Here is a 15,255-nt window from a genome sequence, read left to right as displayed (position 1 = left end):
GGAACATTCTGGAAGAATCTAAGACGGCACATTGGGGAGGAGCACAAGATGGAACATTCTGGAAGAATCTAAGACGGCACATTGGGGAGGAGCACAAGATGGAACATTCTGGAAGAATCTAAGATGGCACATTGGGGAGGAGAACAAGATGGAACATTCTAGAAGAATCCAAGATGGCACATTGGGGAGGAGCACAAGATGGAACATTCTGGAAGAATCTAAGATGGCACATTGGGGAGGAGCACAAGATGGAACATTCTGGAAGAATCCAAGATGGCACATTGGGGAGGAGCACAAGATGGAACATTCTGGAAGAATCTAAGATGGCACATTGGGGAGGAGCACAAGATGGAACATTCTGGAAGAATCTAAGACGGCACATTGGGGAGGAGAACAAGATAGAACATTCTGGAAGAATCTAAGACGGCACATTGGGGAGGAGCACAAGATGGAACATTCTGGAAGAATCTAAGACGGCACATTGGGGAGGAGCACAAGATGGAACATTCTGCAGAGATATTATGTGCAAAACGTGACTGGCCAGAATGACAGTAATGACGTCAGTGAGAATCATCATTATATTACAAGGACAATCTGTGCTTAATGGGAAGTCTGCAACAAAGCTGATACAAGTCCCGGCTCTGGATAAGCCGCTGCCGCTGGGATCCTGCGCAGAAGTGAAGGACGGGGTGGAGGATCCGGCACTTACATGATGTGAGAACTGAAAGAGAAAAGAATCCGGTTAGTGAAAAGCCACAAACACAGGTACTGCCCATCCCGCTGACGCCGCCCGCCCCGTGTCCCGCGCGCTCGCATTATCCCGCGCGTTGGGGAGAGTCCAAACCGCACATATTCATTGTGGAATTTCTGGAGCGGGATGAGCCGTACAACTCTGTAATGAACGGACACGTCGACTGCGGATTCCGGGCATGATGCGGATTTGATATCCAAGATGCTGCGGACGAGCCGCGCATTTCATTCCGTAGTACACTGAGAGTGACCCGCGGCCACATCAGCGCCACAATCTGCAGTTTTACAGTACGGTCAAATGGGAGTATTTTCTGCATGTATTCCGCCTCTAAAAGCCACAGCAAAATCCGCATCTTTCTGCCGCGGATCACATTGTATCAGTGATGTCATCAGAGGAGATCAGGAGATAGATGATGTTACTGTAGTGGAAGGTGTGAAGATCTCATGTCTGATAACATATCCTTATATCAGTGATGTCATTAGCAGGGGGCGGGGCTGTGACTACCTCTCAGACATGACACAGTGGCTGGTTGTAATTAGTAAGAGATGATGTTACTATAGTGGAAGGTGTGAAGATCTCATGTCTGATAACATATCCTTATATCAGTGATGTCATTATTAGGGGGCGGGGCTGTGACTACCTCTCAGACATGATACAGTGGCTGGTTGTAATTAGTAAGAGATAATGTTACTGTAGTGGAAGGTGTGAGGATCTCATGTCTGATAACATATCCTTATATCAGTGATGTCATTAGCAGGGGGCGGGGCTGTGACTACCTCTCAGACATGACACAGTGGCTGGTTGTAATTAGTAAGAGATAATGTTACTGTAGTGGAAGGTGTGAGGATCTCATGTCTGATAACATATCCTTATATCAGTGATGTCATTAGCAGGGGGCGGGGCTGTGACTACCTCTCAGACATGACACAGTGGCTGGTTGTAATTAGTAAGAGATGATGTTACTATAGTGGAAGGTGTGAGGATCTCATGTCTGATCACATGTCATTATATCAGTGATGTCATTAGCAGGGGGCGGGGCTGTGACTACCTCTCAGATTTGATACAGTGGCTGGTTGTAATTAGTAAGAGATGATGTTACTATAGTGGAAGGTGTGAGGATCTCATGTCTGATCACATGTCATTATATCAGTGATGTCATTAGCAGGGGGCGGGGCTGTGACTACCTCTCAGACATGACACAGTGGCTGGTTGTAATTAGTAAGAGATGATGTTACTATAGTGGAAGGTGTGAGGATCTCATGTCTGATAACATATCCTTATATCAGTGATGTCATTAGCAGGGGGCGGGGCTGTGACTACCTCTCAGACATGACACAGTGGCTGGTTGTAATTAGTAAGAGATGATGTTACTATAGTGGAAGGTGTGAGGATCTCATGTCTGATCACATGTCATTATATCAGTGATGTCATTAGCAGGGGGCGGGGCTGTGACTACCTCTCAGACATGACACAGTGGCTGGTTGTAATTAGTAAGAGATGATGTTACTATAGTGGAAGGTGTGAGGATTTTGTGGTCGTACAGTGGTGGGGTAATTATGGATTTTGGCCGACATTCTTCTATCAGAGGGGTTCACTTACTTCCTGTATGCTGGATAATCTACACTGTATACAGATTATACTGACATTTTTGGGGTAAATTTCCATTGACTTACTTTGTCCCTGGCACAGACTTGAGCAGAGGGTGAGAAGTACAACCCCCAGCAGAGCGTTCATCATCCTCGTCATTTTCTAGAAGGAAACAAAGGAAACATAAAGACACAGTTCGACTACAGCTCGTCACCCGCAAAGTCCACCATCGCAACAAATGTGTGTTGCCCTTTAAATGTGGCCTGTTTGTTGTGTCCCCACACATGTAGCACACCTATTGCCTTTTTTTAAAGGGCTGACACGCTGGTGGTGCCGCCCTCCCCCCACAGTGGCGCTGGTCATCTGCAAGCTGGCAAAAGGTGGACTGTGCTGGCCCCGGCAATGATATTGGGGGCAATGATGTGCCGCAGAAGGACTGAGCTGGATGGGAGTGTCTGACCAGCTGCCACCACTCTGACCGGTGGGCTAGAGACAGAGTCTCTCGGGGTGGCTGTCATGATGATGCGTGTACTCACGTTGCCATGACTCTATGGCGTGCGCCTCCACTTCCGAGTATGTGGGATGCAGATTTGCATACCACCTGAAGCGCATAATGAGAGTTCCGGTGTTGTATCGCTTCGGCAATTTCATGATCTGATTATTCACTACATATACCCGTCTCACAGGTACATCTCTATGCTTCATAGAGGGGTTTGAAAACACCGAAATGCATTGCATTTACTTGCATACTATCCCCCATCATGGTCCCAGTAGTAATAGTGTCCCCTATTTTAGCCTCAGTGTTATTAGTGACCCGCATAGTGGTCCAAGTAGTAATAATGCCCTCCATAGTGGCCCCCGTATTAATATTGTTCCTGACAGTGCCCACAGTAGTAATAGTGCCCATAGTAGTAATAGCACTTCCCATAGTGGCCCCAGTAGTAATAGTGCCCCACCATAGTGGTCAAAGTAGTAATAATGTCCCCCATAGTGGCCTCAGAAGTAATTGCACTACCCATAGTGGCCCCAGTAGTAATAGTGCTCCCTATAGCAGCCTCAGTAGTATTAGTGCCCCCCCATAGTGGTCAAAGTAGTAGTAATGTCCCCGACAGCGGCCATAGTAATAATTAGTTTAGTTAGTCATCTCGCTTGGACAACGAGGGTCCGTAGCACCGATCTAGAGTGACCACGACAATGCGCTGAAGAAGCCAGTCCATGGCCCTGCAGAAGAGTGCAGGAGCCAAGACGCAACCTTGTTGAACACCAGACAAGGTCTCAAAACTGTGTGTGTCTCCCAAAAGTCCAACCTCACGTCCTCGTCGTGGGAGATGGGCAACAGTCAAGTAGGGGACTGCCTGGCAGGGCGAAGTACGGTGGCCGCTATGGTAGCCATGAAGGCCTGTCAGGAACCTCGAATACGGCTGGCTAACGAGGCTCTGGTGAGGGCCGGGCAGCAGTGGTTCCTTCCTTGCTGAAGGCGGATACACCTCCTAGTCGAGGCAAATGGCAACAGCATGCAACAGTGAAGGGCCTTTCTCAAAAAGTTCCAACGTCTGCTCCAAATCCCTAAAAAGTTTTAGCACTAGTGCCAGAACTCTGGTATACGAGGTTTGGTGTTGCGTGCCGCGTGGTGTTTATCCACAACTCCAGAGTGAGTGTCGTCTATACTAATAGTAACCCCATAGTGGTACCAGTAGTAACAGTGACCCCCATAGTGGTGCCAGTAGTAATAGTAACCCCATAGTGGTGCCAGTATTAACAGTGACCCCCATAGTGGTGCCAGTAGTAATAGTAACCCCATAGTGGTACCAGTAGTAACAGTGACCCCCATAGTGGTGCCAGTAGTAATAGTAACCCCATAGTGGTGCCAGTAGTAATAGTAACCCCATAGTGGTGCCAGTAGTAATAGTAATCCCATAGTGGTACCAGTAGTAACAGTGACCCCCATAGTGGTGCCAGTAGTAATAGTAACCCCATAGTGGTGCCAGTATTAACAGTGACCCCCATAGTGGTGCCAGTAGTAATAGTAACCCCATAGTGGTACCAGTAGTAACAGTGACCCCCATAGTGGTGCCAGTAGTAATAGTAACCCCATAGTGGTGCCAGTATTAACAGTGACCCCCATAGTGGTGCCAGTAGTAATAGTAACCCCATAGTGGTACCAGTAGTAACAGTGACCCCCATAGTGGTGCCAGTAGTAATAGTAGCCCCATAGTGGTGCCAGTATTAACAGTGACCCCCATAGTGGTGCCAGTAGTAATAGTAACCCCATAGTGGTACCAGTAGTAACAGTGACCCCCATAGTGGTGCCAGTAGTAATAGTAACCCCATAGTGGTACCAGTAGTAACAGTGACCCCCATAGTGGTGCCAGTAGTAATAGTAACCCCATAGTGGTGCCAGTATTAACAGTGACCCCCATAGTGGTGCCAGTAGTAATAGTAACCCCATAGTTTCCCCAGTAGTAATAGTGGCCCCCTTAGTGGTGCCAGTAGTAACAGTGACCCCCATAGTGGTGCCAGTAGTAACAGTGACCCCCATAGTGGTGCCAGAAGTAATAGTGACCCCCATAGTGGTGCCAGTAGTAATAGTGACCCCCCATAATGGTGCCAGTAGTAACAGTGACCCCCCATAGTGGTGCTAGTAGTAACAGTGACCCCCATAGTGGTGCCAGTAGTAATAGTGACCCCCATAGTGGTGCCAGTATTACCAGTGACCCCCATAGTGGCTCCTGTAGTAATAGTAACCCCATAGTGGCTCATGTTGTAATAGTAACCCCATAGTGGTGCCAGTAGTAATAGTGACCCCCATAGTGGTGCCAGTAGTAACAGTGACCCCCATAGTGGCTCCTGTAGTAATAGTAACCCCATAGTGGCTCCTGTAGTAACAGTGGAGGCCCCATTACCAGAGGTGCTGGAGGTCATGAATTACTGAAGCTGAGCATCATGTACAGATGTAGCAGAGCTGAGTGTGCTAGTATGACCTTTTGGGTGGGGCGCTGTGTACGATGTCTATAGAAGTGATGACAACAAGCTGTAAGCTATGTAAAGTGTCACACAAGTATTCGGCTCCACCTCTTGGTTCCCTTTAACCTTAGTGTAATTTTGGCTGGGTCCTGGGCGTCTGCGCTTTAATTATAAGTAATGACCCCGATGCCCCTCTAGGTGAGGGCAGCTGCCGCTTCTGCTTCCTCTGGGGGTCTCATGGCCTTTATCTAGAGCACAATGTCCCGGCTCCATCAGTCCCACCCTGCGTTGGTATCTTGCTGGAGGGCTGAGGTGGCCGTGCCTGGATCTCACCTGCATCATTCATTGGGTGGCCTGTTCCATTGTCCTCAGCTATCCCCAAAGCGTCGGCGCAGCCCGAAAGAGAAGATGGGGACTTACAGGACTGAGGATAGAGAATCCACCCTGTCAAAAGGGGATGGAGGGGGAGGCAGCGTTAGGTGGTCCTTCATCCACCTATGACAGGGGTGCAGCCCTTAGGCACTGCCTATAGGGCTAACTGATATAACACAGGTAACTCTTCCTTTATGCCTGCTGCCTGGCATTGAGTGCCGCTAACCTCTATGCTGGTGTCTATGCGTTGTTCTTCGTCTCCTGCTGAAACCCCTGCAGGCAAATGGTTATTCCTGCGGCTGCGGACTGTGAAACGCCCGGCGCCTCCCATGAGATAAATGTCATTCTCAGGTTTATACATCATAGAGAAAACATTTCATCAAGAACTGAGATCATAAAGGACCTTCATCTCCTCCAATATCTGCTGCAGAGTATTCTAGAAGATCGCAAATATGGCAATCATCTACCCAACCCAACAGGTTACCCAACTACAAACTACTCCGACCGCACAGAACAATCACCCCCCGAGGGGGAAACCGAAGAAGTCACCCATAAAGGCAGTAATAACACAAGACATCCATCACCACCCGTATAGTCTAATGGATCATCTATCATCTATCCCCTATCTCATATCTATCTGTCCATGTGTGTGACACGCACATGCAGCAGAGATGTGTGCAGTGTGTTTTTATACATGCACTAGCTTACCAGTCGCGCGTTGCTGCGAAGACAGACATACATACATTCGTTTTTATATATATAGATAACAACCAATCACAGCGCAGCTTTCATGTTACCTCAGTATAATATATAACAACCAATCACAGCGAAGCTTTCATGTTACCTCAGTATAATATATAACAACCAATCACAGCGCAGCTTTCATGTTACCTCAGCAGTATAATATATAACAACCAATCACAGCACAGCTTTCATGTTACCTCAGTATAATATATAACAACCAATCACAGCGCAGCTTTCATGTTACCTCAGCAGTATAATATATAACAACCAATCACAGCACAGCTTTCATGTTACCTCAGCAGTATAAGAAATAGCAACCAATCACAGCACAGCTTTCATGTTACCCCAGCTTTATAATACACTAGCTGATATACCCGGCTTCGTCCGAGTTAATTTGGTACTGGTGTTTATCTGGTGTTCACATGAAAAATCTTATGAAGTCGTGGTTACTTTAGAGATACCGGAAAAACATATGTTCACCATTTTGCATAGTTCTCTGCATTACCCAGGAAACACCACGGGGAGGTAACCATGCGACGTTTCCTTTATATAAAATGACATCAGGAAGTGAGAGAATTAGATTCCGTATGTAAAATTTGGACGCTAATTCTTTTGCGCTTAAAATTGAATAATCGAGTTGGGACCTATTAACTTTTCCTATTTATGACATAATCAATGCCCGTGCCAAATTTTACATTTCTATGACTTTGGGAAGTGAGAGAATTAGATTCTGTACGTAAAATTTGGGCGCTAAATTGTTTGCGCTTAGAACAAAATAATCGAGTTGGGACCCATTAACTTTTCCTATTTATGACATAATCAATGCTCGTGCCAAATTTCATGCTTCTACGACATCGGGAAGTGAGAGAATTAGTGGCAATGATGGAAATCAAACGATCTACGTGGGGGCGTAAGTGTCGACGACGCTCACATGTGCACCATTATCATAGGATAGTTGTATTATGCCTATAATCTTCCCAGGAGTGTACTCAACAACTTCCCAAAGTTTCGTGGCGATCGGATGAATGGTGTAGTAGCGCATAAAGGACAAACAAACAGACAGACAGAGAGACAGACAGACACGCATACATTCAATTTTATATATATACTAGCGTACCCGTCGCGTGTTACTGCGAAGACAGACATACATACATACATTCGTTTTTATATATCTAGATAACAACCAATCACAGCGCAACTTTTATTCTGCCTCAGCAATATAAAAAATAGCAACCAATCACAGCGCAGCATTCGTTTTACTTCAGCGGTATAATATATAGCAACCAATCACAGCACAGCTTTCATGTTACCTTAGCAGTATAATATATAACAACCAATCACAGCGCAGCTTTCATGTTACCTCAGTGTAATATATAACAACCAATCACAGCACAGCTTTCATGAACCCTGAGTAGTATAAGAAGTATCAACCAATCACAGCACAGCTTTCATGTTGCCTCAGCATTCTCAATATCCAGCAATTGTCCTGTGATACGTTTGGCGGATGCATCATTTTGTAGTTGAACACGCATCCCGTCGCTCGTAATGCCTTTTGCTTTCGTGCTTGAGATGGAAATCAAACGATCTTTGTCTGGGGGGCATAACTGTTGACGATGCTCGCACGGCGCCACCTATCGTAGGATAGTTGTACTATGCCAGTAATCTTCCCAGGAGTGTACTCAGCAACTTCCCAAAGTTTCATGGCGATTGGATGAATGGTGTAGTAATGCATAAAGGACAGACAGACATTCATTTTTATATATATAGATGACATCAGGAAGTGAGAGAATTAGATTCCGTACATAAAATTTGGACGCTAATTTTTTGGCGCTTAGAATTGAATAATCGAGTTGGGACCCATAAGCTTTTCCTATTTATGACATAATCAATGCTTGTGCCAAATTTCAAGTTTCTATGACATTGGGAAGTGAGAGAATTAGATGCCGTACGTAAAATTTGGACGCAAATTCTTTTGCGCTTAAAATTAAATAATCGGGTTGGGACCCATTAGCTTTTCCTATTTATGACATAATCGATGCCGTGCCAAATTTCACGTTTCTATGACATTGGGAAGTGAGAAAATTAGATTCCGTATGTAAAATTTGGACGCTAATTCTTTGGCGCTTACAATTGAATAATCGAATTGGGACCCTTTAACTTGTCCTATTTATGATATAATCAATGCTCGTGCCAAATTTCAAGTTTCTATGACATTGGGAAGTGAGAGAATTAGATTCTGTACATAAAATTTAGATGCTAATTCTTTGGCACTTAGAATTGAATACTCAGGTTGGGACTCATTAAATTTTCCTATTTATGATATAATCAATGCTCGTGCCATATTACATCGGGAAGTGAGAGAATTAGATTCCGTACGTAAAATTTGGATGCTAATTTTTTTGCGCTTAGATTTGAAAAATGGAGTTGGGACCAATTAACTTTTCCTATTTATGACATAATCAATGCTCCTGCCAAATTTCAAGTTTCTATGACATTGGGAAGTGAGAGAATTAGATTCCGTACGTACAATTTGGACGCTAATTCTTTGGCGCTTAGAATTAAATAATCAAGTTGGGACCCATTAACTTTTCCTATTTATGACATAATCAATGCTCCTGCCAAATTTCATGTTTCTATGACATTGGGAAGTGAGAGAATTAGATTCCGTACTTAAAATTTGGACGCTAATTCGTTGGCGCTTAGAATTGAAAAATGGAGTTACGACCCATTACCTTTTCTTATTTATGACATAATCAATGATCGTGCCAAATTTCAAGTTTCTATGACATTGGGAAGTGAGAGAATTAGTGGCAATGATGGAAATCGAACGATCTACGTGGGGGGGCGTAAGTGTCGACGACGCTCGCCCGCACGCCATTTATCATAGGATAGTTGTACTATGCCAGTAATCTTCCCAGGAGTGTACTCAGCAACTTCCCAAAGTTTCATGGCGATCGGATGAATGGTGTAGTAGCGCATAAAGGACAGACAGACAGACAGACAGACACACAGACAGACATACATTCAATTTTATATATATAGACTAGCTTAGCCGTTGCGCGTTGCTGCGAAAACAGACATACATACATACATTCGTTTTTATATAGCTAGATAACAACCAATCACAGCGCAGCTTTCATGTTACCTCAGTGGTATAATAAATAACAACCAATCACAGCGCAGCTTTCATGTTACCTCAGTATAATATATAACAACCAATCACAGCGCAGCTTTCATGTTACCTCAGCGGTATAATATATAACAACCAATCACAGCACAGCTTTCATGTTACCTCAGTATAATATATAACAACCAATCACAGCACAGCTTTCATGTTACCTCAGTATAATATATAACAACCAATCACAGCGCAGCTTTCATGTTACCTCAGCATTCTCAATATCCAGCAATGGTTTAGTGATACGTTCGGCGGATGCATCATCTTGTAGTTGAACACGCCTCCCGTTGCTCCTAATGCCTTTTGCTTTCGTGCTTGAGATGGAAATCAAACGATCTTTGTCTGGGGGGCATAACTGTTGACGATGCTCGCACGGCGCCATTTATCGTAGGATAGTTGTACTATGCCAGTAATCTTCCCAGGAGTGTACTCAACAACTTCCCAAAGTGTCATGGCGATTGGGTGAATGGTGTAGTAGCGCAAAAAGGACAAACAGACACACAGACAGACATACATTCCGTTTTATTTATAGATGACATCAGGAAGTGAGAGAATTACATTCCGTACGTAAAATTTAGACGCTAATTTTTTTGCGCTTAGAATTGAATAATCGAGTTGGGAACCATTAACTTTTCCTATTTATGACATAATCAATGCTCGTTCCAAATTTCATGTTTCTATGACACCGGGAAGTGAGAGAATTAGTGGCAATGATGGAAATCGAACGATCTACGTGGGGGGCGTAACTGTCGACGACGCTCGCACGCGCGCCATTTATCGTAGGATAGTTGCACTATTGCCAGTAATCTTCCCAGGAGTGTACTCAACAACTTCCCAAAGTTTCATGGCGTTTAGATGAATGGTGTAGTAATGCATAAAGGACAAACAGACAGACAGATATCTATTAGAGATGAGCGAACGTGTTTGGCTCCGCCCCTTTTCGCCCGAACACCGAACTTTGCGAGCAATTCCGTGCTCGGGCGAAAAAAGTTCGGGGGTCGCCGTGGCAGCGCGGGGGGGTGCGGCGGGGAGTGGGGGGGAGAGGGAGAGAGAGAGGGCTCCCCCCTGTTCCCCGCTGCTGCCGCCCGCACCGCCGCGCCTCTCCCCGCCCCCCGGCGCCCCCCGAATCTTTACGCGCGGACACTGAAGTCCTCGGTAAAGCCGGTGTCCGGGTGCGTAAGTGTTCGTTAAGAACACGTTCGCTCATCTCTAATATCTATATATATAAAGACGAAAGCCCTCACTGACTCACTCACTGACTTACTCACTGACTGACTGACTCGCCAAAAGTTCTCCAAACTTCCCGATGTCGTAGAAACATGAAACTTGGCATGAGCATAGATTATCTCCAAAATAGGAAAAGTAATTGGGTCCCAACTCGATTATTCAATTCTAGTGCAAAAGAATTAGCGTAGAATTTTACGTACGTAATCTAAATCTGTCACTTTCCAATGTCATAGAAACTTAAAATTTGGCACGAGCATTGATTATGACATAAATAGGAAAAGCTAATGGGTCCCAACTCCATTATTCAATTCTATGCGCAAAAGAATTAGCGTCCAAATTTTACGTACAGAATGTAATTTTCTCACTTTCCGGTGTCATAGAAACGTGAAATTTGGCAGGAGCATTGATTATGTCATAAATAGGAAAAGTTAATGGGTCCCAACTCGATTATTCAATTATAAGTGCAAAAGTATTAGTGTCCAAATTTTACGTATGGAATCTAATTCTCTCACTTCCTGATGTCATTTTATATGAAGGAAACGTCGCATGGTTACCTCCACATGGTGTTTCCTGGGTAACGCAGAGAACTATGCAAAATGGTGAACATATGTTTTTCCGGTATCTCTAAAGTAACCACGACTTCATAAGACTTTCCACGTGAACAACAGATGAACACCAGTACCAAATTAACTCGGGCGAAGCCGGGTATATCAGCTAGTCTATATATATATATATATATATAGAGAGAGAGAGGACATCAGGAAGTGAGAGAATTAGATTCTGTAGGTAAAATTTGGACGCTAATTCTTTTGCGTTTAGAATTGAATAATCAAATGACATGCGCATGTAGGCAAAGACGGTAGTATTCATCACAAGTCCTTAACGAGCAGGTCCTAAACCCTCAGACTTGTGCTTACAACTCCAATCCCTATCACTATATTATATTAGTAAGTGGCACACTGGGCCACCAGAAACACTGGTACTATCATTTCCTAATTACTAGTATAATTTTATACAGGAGATGCCCAGGTTATACCAGCATGCTCCATATCACTATATACAGGAGTTGTATAACTGATACCAGCTATTCATATATAATTATATACAGGAGATCCCCAGGTTATACCAGCATGCTCCATATCACTATATACAGATGTATAACTTATACCAGCTGTACATATATAATTATATACAGGAGATACCCAGGTTATACCAGCATGCTCCATATCACTGTATACAGGAGATGTATAACTTATACCAGCTGTACATATATAATTATATACAGGAGATCCCCAGGTTATACCAGCATGCTCCATATCACTATATACAGGAGTTGTATAACTGATACCAGCTATTCATATATAATTATATACAGGAGATCCCCAGGTTATACCAGCATGCTCCATATCACTATATACAGGAGTTGCATAACTGATAGCAGCTGTTCATATATAATTATATACAGGAGATCCCCAGGTTATACCAGCATGCTCCATATCACTATATACAGGAGTTGCATAACTTATACCAGCTGTACATATATAATTATATACAGGAGATCCCCAGGTTATACCAGCATGCTCCATATCACTATATACAGGAGATGTATAACTGATACCAGCTGTACATATATAATTATATATAGGAGATCCCTAGGTTATACCAGCATGCTCCATATCACTATATACAGGAGATGTATAACTTATACCAGCTGTACATATATAATTATATACAGGAGATCCCCAGGTTATACCAGCATGCTCCATATCACTATATAGAGGAGATGTATAACTTATACCAGCTGTACATATATAATTATATAGGGAGATACCCAGGTTATACCAGCATGCTCCATATCACTATATACAGGATGTATAACTGATACCAGCTGTACATATATAATTATATATAGGAGATCCCCAGGTTATACCAGCATGCTCCGTATCACTATATACAGGATGTGTAACTGATACCAGCTGTACATATATAATTATATAGAGGAGATCCCCAGGTTATTCCAGCATGCGCCATATCACTATATACAGGATGTATAACTTATACCAGCTGTACATACATAATTATGTACTGGAGATCCCCAGGTGATACCAGCATGCTCCAAATCACTATATACAGGAGATGTATAACTTATACCAGCCGTACATTAATCATGATACACAGAAGATACCTAGGTTATAGCAGCATGCACCATATCACTATACATAGGAGATGTATAACTTATACCAGCTGTACATATATAATTATATACAGGAGATCCCCAGGTTATACCAGCATGCTCCATATCACTATATACAGGAGATGTATAACTTATACCAGCTGTACATATATAATTATATACAGGACATCCCCAGGTTATACCAGCATGCTCCATATGACTATATACAGGTTGTATAACTTATACCAGCCGTACATATATAATTATATACAGGAAATACCAAGGTTATACCAGCATGCTCCATATCACTAAATACAGGGAGATGTATGACTTATACCAGCTGTACATATATCATTATATACAGGAGATACCCAGGTTATACCAGCATGCTCCATATCACAATATACAGGATGTATAACTTATACCAGCTGTACATATATAATTATATACAGGAGATACTCAGGTTATACCAGCATGCTCCATATCACCATATACAGGAGATGTATAACTTATACCAGCTGTACATATATAATTATATACAGGAGATCCCCAGGTTATACCAGCATGCTCCATATGACAATATACAGGATGTATAACTTATACCAGCTGTACATATATAATTATATACAGGAGATACCCAGGTTATACCAGCATGGTCCATATCACTATATACAGGATGTATAACTTATACCAGCTGTACATATATAATTATATACAGGAGATCCCCAGGTTATACCAGCATGGTCCATATCACTATATACAGGAGATGTATCACTTATACCAGCTGTACATATATAATTATATACAGGAGATACCCAGGTTATACCAGCATGCTCCATATCACTATTTACAGGAGAAGTATAACTTACACCAATAGTACATATATAATTATATACAGGACATCCCCAGGTTATACCAGCATGCTCCATATCACTATATACAGGAGGCTGTATAACATATGCCAGCTGTACATATATTATTATATACAGGAGAACCCCAAGGTTATACCAGCATGCTCCATATCACTATATACAGGGAGATGGATGACTTATACCAGCTATTCATATATAATTATATACAGGAGATACCCAGGTTATACCAGCATGCTCTATAACACTATATACAGGGGGATGTATAACGTATGCCAGCTGTACATATATCATTATATACAGGAGATACCCAGGTTATACCAGCATGCTCCATATCACTATATACAGGAGATGTATAACTTATACCAGCTGTACATAAATAATTGTATACAGGAGATCCCCAGGTTATACCAGCATGCTCCATATCACTTTATACAGGGGATGTATAACTTATACCGGCTATACATATATAATTATATACAGGAGATCCCCAGGTTATACCAGCATGCTCCATATCACTATATACAGGAGATGTATAACTGATACCAGCTGTACATATATAAGTATATATAGGAGATCCCCAGATTATACCAGCATGCTCCATATCACTATATACAGGATGTATATCTGATACCAGCTGTACATATATAATTATATAGAGGAGATACCCAGGTTATACCAGCATGCTCCATATCACTATATACAGGAGATGTATAACTTATACCAGCTGTACATATATAATTATATACAGGAGATGCCCAGGTTATACCAGCATGGTCCATATCACTATATACAGGAGATGTATAACTTATAGCAGCTGTACATATATAATCATATACAGTAGATGCCCAGATTATACCAGCATGGTCCATATCACTATATACAGGGGATGTATAACTTATACCAGCTGTACATATATAATTATATACAGGAGATGCCCAGGTTATACCAGCATGGTCCATATCACTATATACAGGGGGATGTATAACGTATGCCAGCTGTAGATATATCATTATATAGAGGAGATACCCAGGTTATACCAGCATGCTCCATATCACTATGTACAGGAGATGTATAACTTATACGAGCCGTACATATATCATGCTATACAGGAGATCCCCAGGTTATACCAGCATGCACCATATCACTATATATAGGAGATGTATAACTTTTGCCAGCTGTACATATATAATTATATACAGGAGATCCCCAGGTTATACCAGCATGGTCCATATCACTATATACAGGGAGATGCATCACTTATACCAGCTGTACATATAATTATATATAGGAGATACCCAGGTTATACCAGCATACTCCATATCTCTATATACAGGGGAAGTATAACTTAAACCAGCTGTACATATATGATTATATACAGGAGATGCCC

The 15,255-nt window shown here is 42.7% G+C and overlaps 1 long non-coding RNA gene across 1 annotated transcript in view; it reads right to left on the bottom strand.

The window, feature by feature from the left end:
- Positions 1–632: 632 nt before the first annotated feature.
- LOC136591889 (uncharacterized) overlaps positions 633–15,255 on the bottom strand; it is a 28,076-nt gene continuing 13,453 nt past the window's right edge. Inside the window, exons 2-3 of the long non-coding RNA XR_010788015.1 lie at positions 2,425–2,500; positions 633–721 (exon numbers count right to left, since the gene is read on the bottom strand). This is a non-coding gene — a long non-coding RNA (uncharacterized lncRNA). The remainder of the gene's footprint in view (positions 722–2,424; positions 2,501–15,255) is intronic.

The sequence above is a fragment of the Eleutherodactylus coqui genome, chromosome 1, assembly GCF_035609145.1.
Source record: "Eleutherodactylus coqui strain aEleCoq1 chromosome 1, aEleCoq1.hap1, whole genome shotgun sequence".
NCBI lineage: Eukaryota > Metazoa > Chordata > Amphibia > Anura > Eleutherodactylidae > Eleutherodactylus > Eleutherodactylus coqui.
The sequence above is the reverse complement of the archived record's forward strand: the minus strand, read 5'-3'. Positions and strand labels throughout refer to the sequence as shown.